Raw genomic sequence first — 20344 nt, 5'->3', positions numbered from 1 at the left:
TATATGCGTCAGATCAGATGGGCCATAATACTTAGCAGATCAAGGCCCATAACTTCTTGAATCACGAATCATAATTATATATCATCGTCATTGTTTTCAAATCAGAAAAATCAGGGTTTGAACTAGATAGCTAGCATGCCTTTCCCACACTTGCAGGCGTGCCACGGATAGTTAACATTATTGAAACTATTGAGTACGAACAGAAGGGAATTCAATGACTGCTTGCATACTGGTGATTCCTTTGAAATAACAACTTTTCGAAGCTTTTTAATTCAATGGTTACGATTTGGTCTGGTTTTCATTATTCTTTAATGGCTCGGCAAACAATCATATACATACTATAACTTCTCACACCAAAACTACAACCTTGGTTGATTTGCACTAAACTTGGAGCATAAGAGCACACTAGTAGGTGAAGATCCGGTGCGGCAGCTACTCCGAGATCAACTACTCTCAACCATCCAGTCTCTCCGATGATGTGAGCTATGCTAACCATGGATCCTTTAGAAAACTTACATCAAAAATTACAGCGAGTTTTTTCTCTTGATCAATGAAGAAACTCCCAACTAAAATTAAATCAGTAAATTTTAAGAATTTGCTCCACGACGCCGCATTGGGCTCAATCTTGGTTGTCACCCATATCTCCACCTTAGATGTAGTATTCCAGTTATTATATAACACCGCAAGCTGTTCCTCTCTAATAGAAGAGAGAGCCACAATGTATGAGCTAGAAACTTGAAATGGCAGAGGAAGACGCGGTCCAAATCTCTCTCTTGTAAAATCAAAACAATGTAAACATTCACCAGCTGGTCCTTCCCCTATTTTCTGGATAAAGTAAGTGTTTCCTTTTAATGACATATTACTATTATGAAAATTTATATAGCAGTCGGGGATGAGATCAAGAACCCTCCATGAATTAGATTTAAAATCATATATCTCGTAACTTTGCAGATACTTCCTCAAGATTTTGTGGTTACGGTTGTTATCGTATCCGAGAGCATACACATCTTCATAATGGTAACTATTCCTAGGTTTAATCGACCAGGTTTTTCCTAAATACGGTGTTGGTGTGGGATTTAGCACCCCAACATACCGATCTAAACCAGAAAGATATTTTGGTTACTAAAGCGGGAATCCGATTTAGAACCCAATTGAATGTTTACTCGAGGCCTGTTCAGAAGAAAGAAGCCCAGCCCCGAAGATGGAGAGTCGACTTCCCAATTCGCCCAGTGGCCGACTTGAAGAGAAGAAAAACATTTCCTTATGGCGGTTCAAGCTATAAGGAAAGCTAATATATTCTGTAATATAGAGGAAAGTATAAATATAGAAGAGACTCCCTCATTGTAAGGCATCGAATATTGAATACAATAACTTAAGCTTTTCATTGTTCTTAGCAAAACCCTAATTTGAGTTCCAAGCCTTTTTCCGATTTTAAGCTCAGATCCAGTTTCTTGAGAGATTGCTTACTTGAATTTGTTTCCCCCATCAAACAAATTCATTGTGGAAAACCTAATTTCTACAATTGGCGCCATCTGTGGGGTTGCAAAATCGTCTTTACAAAGTTAATCTCTCAAAGCAGCTCGACGAAAATTTTCTCTAAAAGCTTACGACAATGTCTCCAATCACCAGCAACGAGATCATCGGCGCAAACCGTACCCCCTCAAGCGTATCCGACGTCACGGGCCTAGCACCCCCGCAGGGTGGCACCGAAGCATGAAGTGACGCTCCAACTGTGCAAGCCACGCCCGTGTACGTTCGTCGTAACAATACCACTTCGGTTAACCCGACCGATAGCCGCACCGAACTCCCGGTAGGGGCCAGATCCGAGGGAGAACCCAACCAGGGAACGGGGCAAACTCGCAAACAACCGGTCAACATCGAGGTGGAGCGCTCGGACGATAACCCCCTGAACAAGGAAACGACGCCCGCCGTGGAGCAGCAACTAGGGCCCGAACTGGGAATCTTCCGGACCACGCTACAACGGTGGCACAAAACCCGCAGGTCATCTCTATGGAAGATTTCAAGGTCTTGTTCGGCACCATGACAAAGGAGATCTACCACATGATCTCCGACACCAACCGCAGAGTTGATACTGTCGTAACTCAGACGACCCCATTACAACTCTCTGCAGGACAGTCGCCTATACTCGGAGCAGGGCCTTCCGGTCTGACACGCCGTCTCGATTTCTCGGACATACCAACAATCGACCAACCGGAACAGAGGACTCTTCCCCATGAGACAGCGAGCATTCGGCCTTCGAACCCGAGCTTGCGGATCCGCGAAACTCCGTCTATCCCGATCGCCCACTTGATGAACACGGAGTCTTGCCTCCAGATTAAAGAAATCCAGTCGCAGTTTCGCGGCATGAATTCGCTTCTCCACCGAGCTATCAGCACAGCCCCAGAGATTGAATGGATCGTCGAAGCCACTCGGCGAACTCCTTTCACTCAGCGGATCCTGCAAGCTGCCATACCACATGTCAAGCTGAAGCTCCCAACCTACCTTGGAGTCAAGGATCCAGTCCTTTTCATGGCAACTGTCGCCAAGACGCGATTTACCGATGAACAGAGGGATATTGGCTACTGCCAGCTATTCATCGATAGCCTCTCCAGTCCCGCCTTAACTTGGTTCACAAGGCTTGAGTCGAACTCAATTGACAACTTCACCCAGTTGTCGACGGCTTTTCTCAAGCATTATCGAATTTTCATTGAGCAAGGTGTGACGAGTTCGGATCTCTGGGAGATGGCCCAAGAACCCGGTGAGCCCATTGGCAATTTTCTGGGCAGGTTTAAAGAAAAACTAGCAAACGTCTCCGTCCCGGAAGACGCCGCTATCGCTGCCTTCAGGAAGGGTCTACTTCCCGGATCACCTTTACGGAAGGACCTCAACATCCAAGAACCTAAAGACCTCGATGACGCGCTACATCGAGCATCCCAATTTGCACTCGTTCTGCGCGGATCCTATATCATTCACACCAGAGGACGCCAAAGGAATCCAACACCCCCATTCAGATCCCCTGGTCATCGAAGTAGCTATGGGCGAGTTTGATGTCGAAAGAGTCTTGGTCAATACCGAGAGCTCCGTTAACGTTCTGTTCTGGCGGACGTTGGAAAAAATGGGCGTCACACTAGAACAGGTGAAATCCGAGACTCGAACGTTGACTGGTTATGACGAGATAGCTAAAATGTCGATGGGCGACGTAAAATTACATGTACGCGCTGGCGGAGTGACCCGGAAAATTAGATTCGTGGTCATCGATAAACCCCCAATTTACAACGCCATTCTAGGGGCATCGTGCCATGCAAGCTGTACCGTCGACTTACCATCTCTGCCTTAAATTCCCGACCACCACAGGGATCTGCATGCTCTACGGCGATCAGAGGATGGCATGATCTTGTTCCGTAATCGAAAAGAAGCAAGGGAAAATGGAGGACGCATAGCAATTATAGAGCGGGGACCACCTTACTGGTCCTAATAAGCCGGAGCGAGACCGTCTTAAGTCTCCGGAATGTCGGATCATCCAGGCAAACATCGATCCTTCTGATCCCTCACGAGCTGTTGGCATCAGGGCCGAACTCGAGGACCAAATGAAAACAAAGCTGGTCGCTTTTCTGCAATCTCGCTCCTCCACATTCGCTTGGTCGACGAAGGACATGGTCGGGATAAGCCCCGAAGTCATCTGCCACAAGCTTAACGTCGATCCCACGTTCAAACCGATCAGGCAAAAACGCAGGTGCTTGGGTCCAGATCGAGCAAAAGTAGTCCAGGACGAAGTCGAACGATTACTCAAAGCAGACCAAATAATGGAGGTCCAGTACCCCGATTGGTTGGCTAATCTAGTCATGGTCAAAAAGAAGAACGGGAAGTGGAGAGTATGCGTGAACTTCACCGACCTCAACAAAGCGTGTCCTAAGGATAGCTTTCCCTTGCCACACATAGATCGTCTCGTCGAGGCCACATCCAGAAACCAACTGCTCTCGCTCATGGACGCCTTCTCGGGATACAACTAGATCGCCATGAGCTCAACCGATCGTGAGAAAACGGCATTCATCACAAACAGGGGAACCTACTGTTATAAAGTTATGCCGTTCGGACTGAAAAACGCCGGGGAGACCTACCAACAATTGGTGAATATGATGTTCGCCTATCTACTCGGCCGCACCATGGAAGTCTACGATATTCAACGATTGGTGAATATGATGTTCGCCGATCCCGGAGCAACAAATTCAGCATCTCGCCGAATGTTTTGATAACCTGGACAAGTTTCAGATGATGTTGAATCCGACGAAGTGCACTTTTGGGGTCACTTCAGGCGAATTCCTGGGATACATTTTTACCGAGCGAGGAATAAAGGCGAACCCAAAGGAGATTGAGGCCATAATTGGGCTGCCATCTACAACTAACAAATGGGAAGTACAACGCATGACCGGCCGGATTGCCGCTTTGAATCGATTCATCGCTCAGTCAACCGATAAATGCCTTCCCTTCTACCAACTCCTCCGAGGAAACAAATATTTTCATTGGGACAAAGATTTCGAGCACGCGTTACGGGAGCTAAAGGAGTATCTGACCAGTCACCCAGTACTGGTTAAGCTAGAGGACGGCGAGACATTGTATCTGTACATCTCAGTTTCCAGCTCGGCAGTCAGCGGCGTCCTGTTCCGAGACGATCGCGGCAACCAAAAACCAATTTTCTACACTAGCAAAGCCCTGAGCAACGCGGAGTCTCAATATCCCACGCTGGAGAAGCTGGCCCTTGCCGTGATTACTATTGCGCGTAAACTCTGATATTATTTCCAGTCGCACTCCATTATCTCCAGTCTGGATGAATGGCGAAGTGGGCGGTCGAGTTGAGCGAATATGATATCGAATAGAGCTCTTGTCCGAGTTTTACGTCACAAATTTTGGCAAATTTCATCACCGAGCTATCCTCTGACCTCGGGGACCCTACCCCCAAACAGGAACATTGGACGATGTTCGTAGATGGCTCATCATCTTATTAGGGATTCGGCGTAGGACTCATTCTCCGATCTCCGTCTGGCGAAGTACTCGAGCAAGCATTGAAGATCAATTTTAAAGCGTCCAATAACGAAACAGAGTACGAAGCCATTCTTGCGGGGCTTTGTTTAGCACGAAGACTCGGGGTGACGCACTTGCAAGTTTTCTGCGATTTTCAACTAGTAGTTAGCCAGTTCAGTGGCGAGTTCGATGCCAAGAACAAGCGAATGGGAGCGTACCGTCAGTTGGTCAGGACACTGTCCGAAGAATTTACCCCTTTTTCTCTGACAAAAGTCCCGAGGGACGAGAACGCATCCTCTGACGCCCTCGCAGCCTTGGCAAATAGCTCGGATCCTGATTTACGGCATACCATTCAAGTCGAATGCATTGAAGCACCTATCATCGATCTAGTCAGCCTGATCTCCGTCATCAACGACGATTCGGTTCGAATGGAAGTCGACGAACCAATAGAGGACTTGACAGACGTCACGAAGCCACCCGGAGATTGGCAAATTGAGATGAAGCTGTATATCTCTGATGGAGTCGTCCCGCCATATCGCTGGGCAGCTCAGCATTTGAAAGCACGAAGCGCCAAGTACATCCTTTTCGATGGGAATTTATACCGCCGTAGTTCGTTCGGGGTATTCCTTACCTGCGTCAGTCGCGACAAAGCCGAACGAATCATGATGGAAGTACATGAAGGTGATAGTGGCAATCATTTGGGCGAACGTGCACTCGCACTAAAGATCAAGAGGGACGAACATTACTGGCCAACCATGATGGCTGACTGCGAGGCCTTCTCGGCGAAGTGCGAAGCTTGCCAGCGTCATGGACCAATGAGACATATCCCGCCCGAGCTACTGAGTATTGTTACGGCTCCCTATCCTTTCTTGCGATGGGCCATGGACCTTGTAGGGCCTATGCCACCATCAAGGTCGAAGAAGTTCATCCTGGTGCTGAATGACTATTTCACCAAGTGGGTAAAATCAGAGTCTTTCACCAAGGTCCAATCTTTAGACGTGACTAATTTCATATGGAAAAACGTCATATGTCGCCATGGACTCCCATATGAAATCGTTACTGACAATGGCTCGCAATTCACCTTGCTTATCACCAGGCGTTTTCTAAGCAAGTGGCAAATCCGTCTCAGTACCTCAACCCCTCGGTATCTTCAAAGAAATGGCCAGGCCGAAGCAACGAACAAGTCAATCTTCGACGGATTGAAGAAGCGACTTGGACGAAGAAAAGGAGCATGGGTAGATAATCTCGATGGAGTATTGTGTTCTTACCGAACGACCCCGCGACGATCTACGATTCAGTCCCCGTTTTCTTTAGCTTACGGGATTGAAGCACTCGCCCCGGCAGAAGCAGGCGTCCCAAAACTTCGCCGCACCATGATGGTCGATAATCCCGATCTTAATAATGACATGTTAACCAATCACAGCGATTTCGCCGAAGAGTTACGCGACCAGGCTCTGGTCCGGATCCATTATTACCAGGACGCAGCAGCCCGATATTACAATAAGACTGTTCGTCAGCGACGCTTTTACGAAGGTGACTTGGTCCTACAAGAGGTCTACGAAAACACCAAAGAGGTAAATGTCGGTAAACTCGGTGCTCGGTGGGAAGGAACATACCTTGTCTCCAAGGCAGTTCGTCCAGGCGTTTACGAACTTACAAACATGTCTGGCCAACAAGTCAGGAACTCGTGGAACGCAGCCCATTTAAAACGTTATTATTATTAGATCGTTTTCACGATAGGAGTTTCGGGAACCCGACCTTCTATTGTTTTTCGTTTGTACAATGAACTACGACTGGCTTGATCCCTGTCCCGGGATACGTAGGCAACTCCTTATCTTTTCATTAAGATTAAGCGAGTAGCTAGAACATCAATAAAATTTCACATTTTGGGCATTCGAAATTTTCCATTAAAGAAAAAAGAAAAAAAAAAGAAATTTTTGATCGAGTTACATTCAGTTCGACAATTCGTCAAAATTAAAAGTATAAAAAAAAAAAAAAAAATGAGGGGGAACCCCCTCACGGCGTACTAGTCCTAGATAAAATTGCAAGTCTTCTGAGTTCGGCTCGATCTGACTCCCTTCACTAGCATTCTGGACAGTGCTGCAGCCTCAAAGGGGAGCCAGACCGGACAGATCGGACTCCAACGGTTCCTCCACCGCCAGCTTGCTTAGTTCAGTTCGCCAGAATTGACGCTCTTGCCTTAAGGTTTCAAGCCTTTCGATCGGCACTACGGAGCCCTTGGACACCATATCCTTCAGAAAGGCACATAGGCCTTCTACCATATGCCTTTTGCGAAAGATTGGGCTCCCCGATTCCAGAAAATTGGTGTATCGCCTCAATCTCTCCAGGCTGGTCCGGTAGGCCCAGACATCCGTGATAAACAGATATTCGGTCCCCTCCAAGGGTTCACAGTCGGCTTCGAGTAGATCGGGCACGACCATATGGGCGACTTGTTCTTTGCACGCGGCATGTTCAGCGAGCAAACGAGTCATACGCCACTTCGCCAATCATCTCATTTAGGACTCGAACAGTCCCTTCCAAACGGTAGAACCGTAGGACCTGATCGAGTTTAAGGCGACGCGCCTTGAGGTGCGCCCCTAGTCTCTTGCGGCGATCTCGGTACCTTCGGAGCTCCTGGCGTAAAGGATCCCCCTCTGCACCAACAATGTTAATACCCGGAATGGGTTCACGAGATCGATACATCTCCGTTTCCGCTTGAGTAGGGGGATTACCCGACGTATTTGGATCGAAACCGCTAGCTTCAGCGGCTGTCCTTTCCCGGGCCTTTCTCAGCCATGCAGATCGGGTAGTTACTGGCATCTTTTTAGTTTTTTGAAGTCTAGAGTGTTCTGCACTTCAACGCTCTTATTCTTCCAAAGCTCTGACGTCTTTCTGTTTTCCTTTTTGGTTGCAATTTGACACTTTCCAACCCTTCCTCTATTTATACAAAATCTTGGAAGGCAACCACCGTTGATTCCACCAATCAAATTGCAGCCGAACTTTCGCTGCGTCCTGAAGATTATCCTCAAAGATCGTGAATGCATTAAATGTTTATAGACACGCATCTTCTATTAAACAAAAAAAAAAAAAAGAAAAAAAAGAATATATATATATATACATATATATATATGTGTCAGTTTTCATTTCGATCTGGATTGAATATTCGTCAGTTCAGACCAAATTCAAACGAAGTCAGATACATTCTTCGTTGACACCCTGGCCAGGTGATCAACTCACATCACAACACATTATTTGTCTTACGTCGGGATAAGCCGAACCCAGAGTATTTATTTCGCACCTCACGCCCATCTTTCATACGTAGGGATAAGCCAAACCTAGAGTATTTATTTCACACCCGATCTTTCATTTGTGGGATAAGCCGAACCCAGAGTATTTATTTCGCACCCAACCTTTAGTTCGGACGGAATGGTTAGCCGAACCCAGAAATAATTTCGCTGTCCGACTTCCGAACTAGAGCAAAGGAGGGAAGCCCAGCCCAGTATCTCGCACTCCGAACATACATATCCCGTATCATTGTTTTCTACGAATATTTGACAAAGGATTACTTGATGTAAGCCGAGAGACGTCCTGCCTCTTGTACATCTTTGAAATACGATAGTAATAAATAGAAACATGTTTCAAGTTTTATTCAGCCTGCTACAATGCGGCAAAACCTTATTCGTCAGTTTGGATTAAAATAAATTCGCTTCATATTACCAATACAAAATATGCTAATTTCGAGTTAGTGCGCCACTAGCGGCGATTTCACGGGCACTTGTCTTGAGTCGCTTCGGCATCGGCCACAGCAGCTGTAGCCCAGTCTTCTCCTATTTCTCGAGACGCGTCTCTAGCGCTCTGGCTTTCTGCTCGGCCTCATCGAGCAGATCAATAGTCCTTTTTCTTTTCGCCTTAAGAATAGCAATCTCAGATTCCAGATTCTTTAGCTGGCGGTCAATCCTTCCTTTCTTCATATGAAAATACTGCAGATCTTGACTTAGTTCTTGATGCATGGCTTCGATCTGCGCAAGCACAATTAATAATAAAAGGGGACAGTCAAGTCAAAGCGATAGCGGATTGGTTACTCATTAGTAAAAAAAATGACAGTTACCTGGCGACAGAAGGTATGGGCCTCAGCGATGTCGGTTTCGCTGGCACGTCTGTTTATGTAAAACGGCTTGATATCGGTCGGAAAAAAGTCACCAATCAAGGCAGGATCCGTTTGGGTAGAATTCTGACTCGCCTTCCGATTGCATTCATTGCAATATGCGATCAAACACGGCGGCAAAGCAGCTACCCTACCGAACCCATTCTCGATCCAAGTCCTCGGATGGGATTCAAGCATCTCGAGTTTAAGCAATAAATCACGCTGCGCTTGTTCCGAGGCAGCAAGCCGATCGCGATACTCAATATGCCGATCTTCCACGGAATGGAAAAATTCCTCTAAGTTATGTCTTTCTTCCGAATTGACACGGAACATTAACATCCAAGGAACCCGGATGTTCGGATAATAAGCCATTCCTCTCTCGATAGCTTCTACATTCGAGAACGTCGGGACATCGTTCCCGACAAGCGGGGATTCTACGCTGCTGATAGAACTAGGCATTATTCCAGTTCTAAGTTTACCTTGGTCTGGATAATTCCAAGCAAACAAAAGGATGCAAGCTTATTTATACAAGTTTAGGAGGAGATATCTTTCCAATTTCGCTAAATCAAAAAAAAGTCGACTTTCTCGATATTAGACATATTCCATTTCTACAAAAGGGAAAGATTCCAGAAAAATAAGTAAAATCCGAAGTCTTTAAACTTAAAAAGTAAAATGAGACGAGCAAGTCGGCGATATTCTTACAAGGGTTTTCAAAACCCGGATTTGAACAAGTACATCACCTAGAGAAATACAAAGCGAACACTTAAGCCTCCAAGGTGTTGGATAGATCGGCTTGGAAAATGGCAGCGTTGGATCCATGTTGATGCCTCACGGAATCCAGAGCCATATTCCCAGGGTGGAGAATTCTAAAGACGAGCTGATCCGGAGACATGGCGAGATCGTTCTCCCCCAATTCAAGGATATCCATCGCGTCGACGGCCTCCTGAGCCTTTGCCTTCTTCTCGTTGATCTCCACGATTCACTCTTCAGGAATAACAGACCCTTTTTCGATCAGATATTGCACCGTCTCCTGAACTCCAACAGCTTGATTCAACATGTCTTCCATGGGCCAAACTACCATATCCTGTTCAACCAGATAGGCTCTAACTTTATCTAGATGAGTTTGTGCCTTTTTTGCCGTTCGTTCTACTTTTTCCAGACGGTCCCGGCGGAGTCTGGGAACTTCAGAGTCAAGCTTAGCCTTCAGCTCATCGCACTCTCGTTGCAGCTTGGATTTCTCCTCTTCGAGAGCGCGTGTCTGGGAGTTCAGTTCGTCAATCTTCAGTTCGGACTGAGTAATGATCTTGTCTTTATCGACAATGACGTCCTCCAGCTCTTTGATCCTGTCGTCTTTAGCCTTACTAGCTGTCCGGATTTCTTCTAGGCTTTCCTTCATCTTTTCAAATTCGAACCCAGAAGTCGATAGCGATTTCATTCGCTTATCATACAATTGAGTTAGCGTGTTGATCTTAGCAGCAGTCTGTAAATCCAGGAAGAGTGTGTTAGATCGCCTATACAAAATCTAAACAACTTAAGGAAAATAGTGATACGAACCATGAGGTGGGATTCAACGATGTCGAGGTATGATTTTTCGAACTCTAGCTTCTCCGTTTCTGGTAGGATACGCCTGGAAATTTTCATGTTCCGAAAGAGTTCGCCAGAGCCTACCCGATTCGCAACCAAAGGACCATCGCCAAAATAGTCAAAGGCGAATCGATCGGTTTCATCATTCCCTCTTTTTACACGGAATCGATCAGCCGACTCCATTTCTGCGTCTTCGGCCGAGCATTTGCGGTTAACTACGAATGGCGGTTCGGAAACAAAGTCACCTCCGACTTGTTTCCCTCTGTTTTGCTTCTTCTTCTTTTTCCTCTTCTCTCCAGTCTCGAGTGGGAGGACGTCCTGTTCGGTAGTTGGAGGGTCGACATCTTCCTGGGTAGGAGCAGGGTTATCGGTTTCAATGATATCCTCAATATCGACTATGTCGACATTCTCCTCATCACCCTGAACAGGATCGGTGTCGGATCGGGCAACAGCCTGAGAGTCCGGATGCACGATCTGGAGGCAGCTGGCCTTGACAACACATGCTCCAACAGGTTCCGAACTTTGCCCCAGTGAACTCGCAAAACTTGGAAATTTGGTCCTGGCTTTGCCCATCGCTTTTTTGACACGAATGCGGGTGATAAATTCCCACCGACGGTTGGTACCGGATAGTAATGCATCTCTGACGGACTGATAACCGCGAGCTAGCCGTGTTGCGCAGAGGGGGCGATCTGAAAAGAAGAAACGTAAAGTCAAAACTAGTCTGAAATGTCACGACCAATCGAAGCACACGAGAAATTAAAAGTCTACCAGGATTTTCATTCCACACTCTCCGATGGATGCCCAGCGGATCTTCGAGTGAATATTGGTCGACGCGAACGTAAAAGTAGCGGGCAGCCCACTTTTTGAAGTTGCTAACTTTTTTGCCGGGGAGAAAGTTGTGTTTCGGCCTCATATTCACTTCCCAGTTCTCTTTGCTCTTTGATATTTTAAAATTCGATAACTGTTCAAAGCATTGAACTCCGATCTCAACTCCCACTTTGGCTACAATAGTAAGGGCAGCAACGAAATTGCAAATACTATCGGGGGCAAACTGGGCGTACCGCGATAACAACGCCGGAATCGGAAACTAGGGTGACATTTAGTAAAATAGTCTTCATACAAGGTCGATGATCGTCCCGCGGGATTAGGATTGTAACACCACTGTTACCCAGACCGCATGAGTTCAGCACGTTGTTGACCGTTTTGATTGAACTCAAAGTTTTTTCACCTCCAATTCGTCCTTTGTGATCTAACAGAGGATAAATATCCTCGACCAAGATCCCTAAGGGAATGAACCGACCTTCCTCTAGGTGTAAATCAGTGTTGGGCAATTCGGTGCTCAACTCCTCATGGCGATCTGATTCTAGGTTTCGCGAGGAAGAAGCTCCAGCCGAACATCGAGCTAAAGGAGGATGGGCTTCGGAGCCCGATCTGGCAAATCGACCGACCTCTATGATATGTTCTGAGTTGGGAGCTTTACGCTTGGAATTTTTCCGGGTTAGCTGATCACAGTCGATTTCGGGTGAAGAGATGGGTTCCGAAGTGCTCGCCATGACGGATGATCGGAGAGTGCGGAGGAAAGTCGAAAAGAAAAGTAATAACAAAAATAAAGTAAAGAGGAGAGAGAACAGAGCAAAATACCTTGTTTTGCTGGCGAAAAGTGAGAAATGGTGGGAGGAGCTGTGTATTTATAGAGTTAAGTGGGCGGCAACCCTACGAAAAATCATCATAACCTATGCGACCTTTCGGCTTCCAACCTAGCAGATTTGACAAACATGACACGTGTCATCACGATGATGTGCGGCGAAACAGTGTAAAAAAAAATCCAGGTTATGTAATCAAAATTCTTTATGATTCAGATCGGATATCTTATTTCCTATAGTCCTGATATTCGAATTAACTCCCGAATATTCAGAACTGGAGGGGGGACTAATTGTTGGTGCGGGATTTAGCACCCCCAACATACCGATCTAAACCAGAAAGATATTTCGGTTACTAAACCGGGAATCCGGTTTAGAACCCAATTGAATGTTTACTTGAGGCCTGTTCGGAAGAAGGAAGTCCAGCCCCGGAGATGGAGAGCTGAGTTCCCAATTCGCCTGGTGGCCGACTTGAAGAGAAGAAGCAACTTTCCTTATGGCGGTTCAAGCTATAAGGAAAGCTAATATATTATGTAATCTAGAGGAAAGTATAAATATATAAGAGACTCCCTCATTGTAAGGCATCGAACATTGAATACAATAACTTAAGCTTTTCATTGTTCTTAGCAAAACCCTAATTTGAGTTCTAAGCCTTTTTCCGATTTTAAGCTCAGATCCATTTTCTTGAGAGATTGCTTACTTGAATTTGTTTCTCCCATCAAACAAATTCATTGTAGAAACCTAGTTTCTACATACGGTTCCAAACCATGAGCCGCATATTCACCATTACCAATAACATCAAGCCATCGCAGTGATAGGCATCAAGCATGTTAACGTCATTAAATTTATCTACTTGCTTAATAGATGCCTTAACTAATACGACGTTTTCGTGTTGGATTTCATAGAGTTCAAATTTCATCGAACGCATCTTAAATCTCCTTATCATGAACGCAGAAAACTGTTTTCTAGCTTCTCCTTTACATAAAACTCGATCTTTGGATAAATCATTCCATCGTTTACAAGTAGATCTTACTGCTCCTATAAATGGTTTCGGAGCCCTAGACAATATCTCTACTAACGAATCCTCCGGAAGATCGGAGATCATAATCGTCATTGTTTTCAAATCGTATTAGGGTTTGAACTATCATCTACGATTGAATATGCGTACGTCAGATATGCCCATAAGTTTTGGCCCATTATACTTAAATAAACAGGGCCCATAATCTTCACTATCTTCGATTTTTTCATATATACAAATCGATTTTAGCCAATTGCAAGGTTTTTGTGCAGTTTCATTTTAGCGAAAGCATTCAGAATTTCAGATATTAGGTAACAAGTGGTTTAAGCATCTGCGTGTTACGTGTAGGAAAAGTTTCGGCTACAATTTGGTAGAGGCAGGGAAAGTGAAAACCCAGTGTATATGATTTGTTGTTCCATATATATTGTGGTCAAGTACTCTCCGATACAATAAAACTTAATAACAGTTTAAAATTATTAATAACTCCAACAGTTAAATTATTAATCATGTCTTTTCATCGCACCCCCATCTTTCAAAAATCACATTTCTTAATTTTGGCATCTCTTTGTTTTACCTCCATGTTTTAAAAATCACATCCATTAATTTTTACACATTTTTATTTCACACATCTATGTCTTACATCTATTTGTTGTACCTCCCTGTTTCACATCTATTAATTTTTATACCTTTTTAATTTTACACCTCAATCTCTTATACCTCTTTGTTTATTATATATAAACTTTTCTAGACTACATAAACAAATTTCAAAAAATTGTTTTTTAAGTAATTTCAAAACTTACAAGTTAATAAATAAAATCTAAATAATTGTTTTATTGAAGTGTTTTTTTAACTAACAAGCATTAATCTCTAATTCAAGATAATTTTATATTTTCGTTGCGAATGACCTGTTAGTGTTTCTTCACCGAACCTGTTAATTTTTTTTAGTTAAATTGTTATTACTGTTAGATACGGTAGAACAAAATATGAGTGTACGTGGCTTTTTTCTTTTTTTTGTTCAGTCACAATTTTTTCTTTTTTTTTTAAATTAAGTTGGGAAAGAGTATAACATTCAAGCATATAAAGTTTATTGCAGGACAGTACCCTCCAGAAAGTCAAAATTATCAATAACGTCATCTTCTTCGCCCAGAGTAAGACCCGACTCGTGGTCACTCAGCGACGGTAACCGGAAAAACCAAAACCGAGATACGAAAGGCATGATGACATGCAGTGATGCTAGAGCTACGGATAAGCCAAATTGTTTTAACAAACATGGTATAATTTTATATATATTCTATTATTGACTTATTTAACCTATTTAATTTTTTTAACAAACATGGTATAAATGTAAAAATCTCATCCGTTGAACTATTTTAAAAAAACAATAATAAGCATCTATATATAATAGCAAACTCACTTTTGGGAATAGCAAACTCACTTTTTGTATCAACTTTAATCCAACGGATGATATTAGTTTTACTTTTCCATCTAACGGTTTAAAATTATTAATAACTCTAACAGTTGCAAATTATTAATCGTGTCTTTTCATCGCACCCCCATCTTTCAAAAATCACATCTCTTAATTTTTGCATCTCTTTGTTGTACCTCCATGTTTCAAAAATCACATCCATTAATTTTTACACCTTTTTATTTCACACCTCTATGTCTTACACCTATTTGTTGTACCTCCATGTTTCACATCTATTAATTTTTACACCTTTTTTATTTTACACCTCAATGTCTTACACCTCTTTGTTTATTATATATAAACTTTGCTAGACTACATAAACAAATTTCAAAAAATTGTTTTCTGAGTATTTTCTAAACTTACAAGTTAATAAATAAAATCTAAATAATTGTTTTCTTGAAGTGTTTTTTAACTAACAAGTATCAATCTCTAACTCAAGGTAATTTTATATTTTCGTTGTGAATGACCTGTTAGTGTTTCTTCACCGAACCTGTTAATTTTTTTAGTTAGATTATTATTACTGTTAGATACGGTGGAACAAAATATGAGTGTACGTGGCTTTCTTCTTTTTTTTGTTTAGTCACAATTTTTTCTTTTTTCTTTTAAACTAAGTTGGGAAAGAGTATAACATTTAAGCATATAAAGTTTATTGCAGGACAGTACCCTCCAGAAAGTCAAAAATATCAATAACGTCATCTTCTTCGCCCTGAGTAAGACCCGACTCATGGTCACTCAGCGACGGTAACCGGAAAAACCAAAACCGATATACGAAAGGCATGATGACATGCAATGATGCTAGAGCTACAAATAAGCCAAATTTTTTTAACAAACATGGTATAATTTTATATATGTTCTATTATTGACTTATTTAACCTATTTCATTTTTTTAACAAACATGGTATAAATGTAAAAATCTCATCCGTTGAACTATTTAAAAAAACAATAATAAGCATCTAGATACAATAGCAAACTCACTTTTGGGGGTCAACTTTAATCTAACGTATGAGATTGTTTCTATTATCTCATCTAACGGTTTAGAATTATTAATGAACTTAATAGTTGCAAGTTTTTTTTCCAATATTCGTGTTTCTTCGTCTTACCGCCATCTTTTATAAATTGCACCTATTAAGTTTTACACATTTTCGTTTCACAACTCTATGTTTTCACACCTCTTTGTTTATATATATATATATACAGATTTTTATGGACTTTGAAAAGATTTTGTTCTTTGAGTATTATTAATGATCTCACCCTTTGTTAATGATCTCAAAAGTTGCAAAGATTAGGTCCAACAATTGTGTTTCTTCGTCACACCCCCAGCTTTCCATGTTGGCACCCGTTAGTTTTCACACATTTTTGTTTTATACCTCTTTATTTATATAAAGTTGCAATGTTTGATCCTACAATTGTGTTTCTTCATCATACCCCTAACTTTCAATGTTTGCACTTGTTAGTTTTCACACATTTTTGTTTCACACCTTTTTGTTTTCACACTCATTGTTTTTATATATATACAGATTTTTATGGACTTTGAAAAAAGCTTTTGTTCTTTGAGTATTATTAATGATCTCACCCTTTGTTAATGATCTCAACAGTTGCAAAGTTGCGATCCAACAATTGTGTTTATTCGTCACACCCCCAGCTTTTCATGTTGGCACATGTTAGTTTTCATACTTATTTGTTCTACACCTCTTTGTTTATATAAAGTTGCAATGTTTTGAGACAACAATTGTGTTTCTTCGTCATACCTCTAGCTTTCAATATTTGCACCTGTTAGTTTTCACACATTTTTGTTTCACACCTCTTTGTTTTCACACCTTTTTATTTATATATATATATATATATATATATATATATATATATATACAGATTCTTATGAACTTTCAAAAGATTTATTGTTCTTTAGGTATTATATTATTAATGATATCACCCTTTGTTAATGATCTCAAAAGTTGCAAAGTTTTGATCCAACAATTGTGTTTCTTCGTCGCATCCCCAGCTTTCCATGTGGGCACGAGTTAGTTTTCACAACTTTTTGTTTTACACCTCTTTGTTTATATAAAGTTGCGATGTTTTGATCCAACAGTTTGTTTATATAAAGTTGCGATGTTTTGATCCAACAGTTGTGTTTCTTCGTCGTACCCCTAGCTTTCAATGTTTGCACTTGTTAGTTTTCACACATTTTTTTCACACCTTTTTGTTTCAGACCTCTTTATTTTCACACCTTTTTGTTTATATATATATATACAGATTTTTATGGACTTTGAAAAGAGTTTTTGTTCTTTGAGTATTCTTTCACACCTCCAAGTTTATAAAATTGTGAGTATTATGTTTTTTTAATTTATTAATCAACATGATTCACTCATCTTCGTTAATATTTGGATTGTTTTATTTATTGATTCCTTCATCTAAATTTTGTTTGGTGTCGTTTTCCATTTAGACATACATCGATCATCTCTTCCAAGTATTAATCTAGGTAATTGATTGTGATTTCTAATTTTTCATAGATTTATATATTTATATATTGCAGCAAACTCACTTTTAGAGATCAATTTAAAAATAACGGATGAGATTGTTTTTATTATGTCCTCTAACTGTTTAGATTTGTTAATAATCTTAAAAATTACAATATGTTGATCCAACAATTGTGTTTTTTCGTCGTGCTCCCAGCTTTCAATGTTCACATTTGTTAGTTTTCGCATATTTTTGTTTCACAGCTCTTTGTTTATATATATATATATATATATATATATTTATGGACCTTGAAAATAATTTTTGTTCTTTGAGTATTGTTTAACACCTCCAAATTTAAAAATTCTAAGTATTATTTCTTTCAATTTATTAATCAACATTGATTCACTCATCTTTATTAAAAATTTTGGATTGTTTTATTTATTGATTCATTCATCTAACTTTTGTTTGGTGTCGTTTTCCATCTAACCCTTATTGATTATCTCTTCCAAGTATTAATTAAGGTAATTAATTAAGTTTTTCATAGATTTATCTTTTTAGTCAATTTGGTTGGTTGCAGTTGCAGCTATGAATTTTTTCTCCCTGATTCTTTTATTATTTTTTATAAATTTTGATAGAATAATGATTTTAATTGTTTTATGTGAATATCTTTCAAAATTGATTATCTGAATATAATTCAGTCAACCTAAATTTATATATCTTTAACATTATTATCTTATTGTGGCTGAATCGGTTTTTTTTTTTTATATATACAATAAATATTTTATTTAACTAATTTGGTTGATTCATCTTAGTCATTATTTATGACTTTTATATTATGCAGTTAAAGAATTACCATAAAGTTTTTACTCGAAATGTGGAGAAAAAACAATATTAGTCATTTAAGTTTTCACTAGTGGTAAAGCACGAGTCGACATCTTATATAAAACAAATCCATAATGGACTAGTCTTTGAGAAGCCTCCATCGGTTTGGTGTCCTGTCGTTGTTGTGTTGTGATGTAGTCATCAGATCAGATCCGTGGCCAAGAGGAGAGATTTTGATTTTAGTCAGATCGTGAGAAGATGAGCCGTTGTAATATTGTTTCTATTAGTTGTCGTTGTTGTTTATTGTGGTCTAGTTGTCCCAAGCCGCTATAGTTGTTGCTTTGATTCTTGATCAGCTCCTTTAAGGGGAAAGAGAGAAGCAGCTATAAGTGCAGCCCTGGTCCAGAGTTTAGAGAAATAAATATCTAAACGGAGCAGTAAATTAAGGAAATAGGGCGAGAGAGTCGAGAGAAGAGGAGATTGAGCGAGACGACGTGAGAGAAGTCCTGGTTGTGGTAAGCTTTGGTGGTGGTGGAGGAGCAAAGTCGTAGCGATCATAAGTGGAGAAGAGAAGAACAAGAAAGAATGAGGAAGACGAATAAGCAAAAGAGACAAATTCGAGTTCCGGTTTTGTGATGCTAATTCCCGTCGTACCAGACACAACCAGATCACGAATAAGGTCTCTTTGGAAAGATCACGCTGTCAAGAATCCATAGCCACTGACGGAGCTTAGTTTAGTTTTATATTCAAAAAGTTATATGCATGGTTCTTTCTGGACAAGTAACTGCAAAGTCTGTCAAACTCAGAATCCTAAAAGGCTAAAAGGCAGTTCTTGATGGTGTTTCATTAGGGAAACGTTTGAAGGTTCGAAACTGCTCCGATTGGGACGAAAATTGGTCAAGAACTTCATGGTACCAGTCAGATCCAACGGTGGGATTACATTTCCAACGGTTAATTAGTTCTTGACCTATGCTTGTGTTTTCGAGACAGTTTTGTATAGAGTAATTGGTAACAAGTTGCATTGTTTGGTTTGGTAAACGAGGCTGGATTGAACCGAAGTTCTGAATGAACATTATGATGCATTAATCTATATTTTTGGTTGATGGAAAACCAAGCTGGAAGGCTCCAAAAAGTTATGGCTAAGGTGAGGCTGTGATCTGCGGAAATGCGATTGCAAGTTCTACTCTTGTATATAATTTATGATTCCTTTGCATAGGATTAGAATTGCTTGCGAACTAGTGTTGAATTGTTAATTAGAAATTTATGGTTTGACGAGTGATGAGTATTATACGGTTTTTGAAATAATGTTTTAGGGATGACTAGTACATTATGATTGCTATTGAGAAATGAGAATACCATCTTCGGGATGATGAAAAGTGGAACTAGATAGGTTCAAAGGTCATAGAGATGATCGAACCTGGAAATGGTCAGCATTCTTTGTAGCTCGATAAAAGACTGACGGGCCTAGCTAGTGGAACTAGATAGGTTCAAAGTTCATAAAGATGATCGAAGCTGGTATTGATGAGGAAATCTTGCTTAAGGGCAAGAAAGATTTGTATGCTATAGCATTGCACACTGTGGCAGAGTAATTGATTTTTGTGTCCTTTTCTCTGCGATTGATGAATGCGGTTTTAAGGTAGATTATTTCTTCGTGTTTCCTGTTGGTGGAAAGGATCTTCTCACCGAGTAATTCCTTACTCACTCATCCTTTTCCCTTTTTCCTCAGGTTATTCAGCTTCAGAAATTGTATGCAATGTTTTTGTTCGTGGGTGAAGTTTAAAGAAAAAAATTTGCCAAGATGGGTGTTACAACTACCGTTAGTCTAAGAACCTATATAAGCGGAGCATTGTAGTTTGCTTTATTTATCGTCGAATTTCGAAAATTATTTAATAAACGTTTGTCGTTTGTTTTCATTCAAAGTTTGTAGTCTTTGAAGTTTGTTTGCATTTGATGAGTCTAAGTGTAGATTCACTAATTATCTTGTGTGTTGTCGAGCATTCAACAACATCTATCGTCATCTCCATTGCTACCTTCTTCCATACGACCAGTCAAGATTTTGAGTCTTTACTTCCGTTGATAAAAACATTGGATGGATTCCCGAGGTGTGTTTCATATTATTTAACAGTCACAATGATTGTATAGTACTAGAAACACGTTGAATCCACACATAGACTAATCAAATGTGTATAGAAAACAAG

The 20344-nt window shown here is 41.1% G+C and overlaps 1 long non-coding RNA gene and 1 pseudogene across 2 annotated transcripts; one reads left to right on the top strand and one right to left on the bottom strand.

Moving 5' to 3' along the window:
- Positions 1 to 301: 301 nt before the first annotated feature.
- On the bottom strand, positions 302 to 13501 carry LOC109125459 (putative F-box protein At1g67450 pseudogene; annotated as a pseudogene).
- A 4746-nt stretch (positions 13502 to 18247) lies between these two features.
- LOC147941486 (uncharacterized) lies at positions 18248 to 20178 on the top strand. Of its 2 annotated transcripts, XR_015561333.1 has the most exons (3): positions 18295 to 19290; positions 19460 to 19782; positions 19873 to 20178. It is a non-coding gene; the product is annotated as an uncharacterized LOC147941486 (long non-coding RNA). The 2 variants fall into 2 exon arrangements; XR_015561332.1 differs by lacking the exon at positions 19460 to 19782 and having other exon boundaries at positions 18248 to 19290.
- Positions 20179 to 20344: the final 166 nt, after the last annotated feature.

The sequence above is a fragment of the Camelina sativa genome, chromosome 7, assembly GCF_030686135.1.
Source record: "Camelina sativa cultivar CO46 ecotype springtype chromosome 7, ASM3068613v1".
Lineage (NCBI taxonomy): Eukaryota > Viridiplantae > Streptophyta > Magnoliopsida > Brassicales > Brassicaceae > Camelina > Camelina sativa.
Note: the sequence above shows the minus strand (reverse complement) of the source record. Positions and strands in the feature narration are given on the sequence as shown.